This window comes from Anolis carolinensis, chromosome 6 (genome assembly GCF_035594765.1).
Source record: "Anolis carolinensis isolate JA03-04 chromosome 6, rAnoCar3.1.pri, whole genome shotgun sequence".
Classification (NCBI taxonomy): domain Eukaryota; kingdom Metazoa; phylum Chordata; class Lepidosauria; order Squamata; family Dactyloidae; genus Anolis; species Anolis carolinensis.
This window is the reverse complement of record NC_085846.1, coordinates 5405457-5410194: the sequence shown is the minus strand read 5'-3', so window position 1 is coordinate 5410194 and position 4738 is coordinate 5405457.

Here is a 4738-nt window from a genome sequence, read left to right as displayed (position 1 = left end):
GCTGCTCTCTTCAGTATGTTGATATCTTTGAGGAATGGTGGCCCTTTTGTGGCACATTATCAAACTTTTGTGCTCTTCCCAAACCACAAAATGGCGCCATAGTTTCTGACTTCTGAGGAGAACCTATGTAGGCCGTGAAATATTATTCTCCAGGAAACAAAATGTCTGCTTCTTATCAATTGGGAAAGAAACAAAATGGCCGCTCTCTTCAGTGTTTTGATATCTTTGAGGAATGGTGGCCATTTTGTGGTCTGTTGTGGCACATTATCAACCATTTGTGCTCTTTCCGAACCACAAAATGGCACCATAGTGTCCGACTTTTAAGGAGAACCTATGTAGGCTGTGAAATATTATTCTCCAAGAAACAAAATGGCTGCTCTCTTCAGTATGTTGATATCTTTGAGGAATGGTGGCCATTTTGTGGCCTTTTGTGGCACATTATCAAACTTTTGTGCTCTTCCCAAACCACAAAATGGCGCTGTGGTGTGTCTGACTTCTGAGGAGAACCTATGTAGGCCGTGAAATATTATTCTCCAGGAAACAAAATGTCTGCTTCTTATCAATTGGGAAAGAAACAAAATGGCCGCTCTCTTCAGTGTTTTGATGTCTTTGAGGAATGGCGGCCATTTTGTGGCCACCAATCCTGTCAGTTGACACTGTGGCATATTATCAACCTTTTGTGCTCTTCCCAAACCACAAAATGGTGGCATTGTTCCTGAGGGCTTAAAATGGCCGCCAGAATTGAATAATTAAAAGAAGTTATCCACACACCCATTAATTCTACAATGTAGACCAGGCATGGGCCAATATGGGCCGTCTAGATGTTTTGGACTACAACTCCCATCATTCCTAACAGCCTCAGGCCCTTTCCTTTTCCCCCTCAGCCGCTTAAGCGGCTGAGGGGGAAAAGGAAAGGGCCTGAGGCTGTTAGGAATGATGGGAGTTGTAGTCCAAAACACCTAGGCGGCCCAAGTTTCCCCATACCTGGTGTAGACACTCCTTAAGAAGATACTAAAATTATTTTCCCGCCATAGTTGCGGTGGGAAATGTCTACCGGACCCCATAATGCCTCTTTTCGCCGTTTTTGAGAATTCCTTACACTGTATGAATGAAAGACGAACTTAACTTTCGATTCCTTTGCTTTTTAACTTCTTCTATTTTTTTTTTTTTGTTGGGATGGGGGGGGGGGTTTGTTCTTGGTTTTTATTTGCAGAATTATTTAATTGCCTGTATCAGATTTACTGTAAAAGATGAGAAATAAAACTTTAAAAAGCTTGATTTCTTGGTGGTTTTTCAGTCAGGGCTCCTTGGTTTTAAATCGTACCAGCTTGGGTTGTTTGAAAAAGTCGGTGTTTTAATTGTACAAAATGCATAAGGTTGTGGGTGAACTACAACTCCCATCATGCCAGGTCAACCCCAAGAAACTCCATCAGTACTTAAGGTTTCTGATGTTGGGCCAAGGAGTATTGGTTTTATATTTTATTAGCTTGGGTTAATTTGAAAAGTCAGTGTTTTAATTGTACAAATGCATAAGGTTGTGGGTGAACTACAACTCCCATCATGCCAGGTCAACCCCGAGAAACTCCATCAGTACTTAAGGTTTCTGATGTTGGGCAAAGGAGTATTGGTTTTATATTTTATTAGCTTGGGTTATTTGAAAAAGCCAATGTTTTAATTGTACCAAATGCATAAGGTTGTGGGTGAACTACAACTCCCATCATGCCAGGTTAACCCCGAGAAACTCCATCAGTACTTAAGGTTTGTGATGTTGGGCAAAGGAATATTGGTTTTATATTTTATTAGCTTGGGTTATTTGAAAAGTCGGTGTTTTAATTGTACAAATGCATAAGGTTGTGGGTGAACTACAACTCCCATCATGCCAGGTTAACCCCGAGAAACTTCATCAGTACTTAAGGTTTCTGATGTTGGGCCAAGGAGTATTGGTTTTATATTTTATTAGCTTGGGTTAATTTGAAAAGTCAGTGTTTTAATTGTACAAATGCATAAGGTTGTGGGTGAACTACAACTCCCATCATGCCAGGTCAACCCCGAGAAACTCCATCAGTACTTAAGGTTTCTGATGTTGGGCCAAGGAGTATTGGTTTTATATTTTATTAGCTTGGGTTAATTTGAAAAAGCCAATGTTTTAATTGTACCAAATGCATAAGGTTGTGGGTGAACTACAACTCCCATCATGCCAGGTCAACCCCGAGAATCTCCATCAGTACTTAAGGTTTCTGATGTTGGGCCAAGGAGTATTGGTTTTATATTTTATTAGCTTGGGTTATTTGAAAAAGCCAATGTTTTAATTGTACAAATGCATAAGGTTGTGGGTGAACTACAACTCCCATCATGCCAGGTTAACCCCGAGAAACTCCATCAGTACTTAAGGTTTGTGATGTTGGGCCAAGGAGTATTGGTTTTATATTTTATTAGCTTGGGTTATTTGAAAAAGCCAATGTTTTAATTGTACCAAATGCATAAGGTTGTGGGTGAACTACAACTCCCATCATGCCAAGTTAACCCCGAGAAAATTCATCAGTACTTAAAGTTTGTTATGTTGGGCAAGTTTGTTCTGAATGCATCATTTGAGGGGTTCATTGTGCTCTCTGGCTGTAGGGTGAACTACAACTCCCACTATGGTGAGTAATTCTCCTCAAACCCCTCCAGTAGGTTGAGTTCGTCATGCGGCTTCTGTGTGCCAAGTTTGGTCCAGGTCCATCATCGGTGGAGGTCATAGTTTCCTTGGTTGTGGATGAACTACAACTCCCAGAACAGAAGGCCCGTTCCCCCAAACCCCTCCAGTAATCAAATTTCGGCATATCAGGTACGTGTGCCAAGTTTGGTCCAGATCCATCGGTATTTGGCTTCACAGTACGCTCTGGATGTAGGTGAACTACAACTCCCCTAAATCAAGGTGAATTTTCCCCAAAGACTTCCAGTATTATCTGCTGGTCATGAAGGCTCTGTGTGCCAAGTTTAATCCAATTCCATCTTTGGCGGAGTTCAGAGTGCTCTTAGATTCCAAGTGAACTATACATCCCAGTACAGGGGTCCCCAAACTAAGGCCCGGGGGCCACATGCGGCCCTCCAAGGTCATTTACCTGGCCCCCGCCCTCAGTTTTATAATATAATATATTGTATATACATATAATATTGATAATATTATAATGTAATACAATATAACACTAATAATAATGCCATATTATAGTATTAATTATATATTATATATTACTAATAATATTACAGTATAGTGGTATAGTTCAATATCTCTATATATAAAAAAGTAATGACATTTCGGCCTAGGACAAAGCAACAAAACTACACATCCCAAAAATACTAAACTTGGCAGCACAACCCCTCATCCATGCCTCTACGTTCATACAACAAAATGAAAAGAAAAAGTCCTAATTAGAGGGAGAGGAATAATTGTTTTTATCCAATTGCTCCCAGTTAGAAGGCTAAGCTCCGCCCACTTGGTCTCCTAGCAACCCACTCAGCCCAGGGGACAGGCATAGTTAGGCCTCACTTAGGCCTCTTCCACACTGCCTATAAAATACAGATTATCTGATTTTAACTGGATTATATGGCAGTGTAGACTCAAGGCCCTTCCACACAGCTATAGAACCCATTTATAATGGACTTAATGTCAGGGGAAAACCTTTACCCTTTACCTTAACTACACCACAAATGTAGTAAATAAATATAGTAAATAAATAAATAATAAATAAATAAATTTTAAACTTAGGCTCGCCCAAAGTCTGAAATGACTTGAAGGCACACAACAACAACAACCCTAATTAACTTGACTATCTCATTGGCCAGAAGCAGAAGCACACTTCCCATTGAAATCCTGATAAATGTATGTTGGTTAAAATTGTTTTTATTTTTAAATATTGTATTGGTCTTTCATTGTTCTTGTTGTTGTTGTTGTTGTTGTTTTTGCACTACAAATAAGACATGTGTAGTGTACATCGGAATTTGTTTGTATTTCTTTTCTAATGATAATTTGGCTCCTCAACAGTTTGAAGGATTGTGGACTGGCCCTCTGCTTAAAAAGTTTGGGGACCCCTGTCCCAGTACTTACAACTCCAAAATGTCCAGGCCAATTCCTCAAAACCTACCAGTATTCAAATGTGGGCACATCAGATATACATGCCAAGTTTGGTCCAGATCTATCATTGTTTGGGTTCATATTGGATGTAGGTGAACTACAACTCCTATAAATCCCTCCAAAGACCTCCAGTATGTTTTGTTGGTCATAGTGTTTCTGTGTGTCAGGTTAGTTCCAGATCCATTGCTGGTGGAGATCAGAGTATCTTAGATTGCAGGTGAACTATACATCCCAGTACCTACAACTCCTATAAATCATGGTGAATTTTCCTCAAACCTTAGTATGTTCAGTTGCTGATCAATTCCTCTGTTTGCTGTGTGCCATAGAAAAGAACAGGAAAGGGTTGTGGGAGAGGAAGTGGGCGGGATCATGCAAATTCCACATCAATGGAGAGCGTCAGAAACACTGGGATGTCTGTGGTGGAGGAAAATGGAAAATCTAGGAGGAAATTTTTCCTGTATGAAAGCCTTCACTTGGGTGGTGAGCAGTGTGGTTTTTGTGGAGGACATTGTTAAGGCTCTTGGACATGTTCATGGTGCTCACTATAACCTGCAATGTCATTGGCGGGAGGGCCATTGGTGTCTCCTGAGTCGTGGGAGCTAGAGCTGTTTGTGGAAGTGGGAG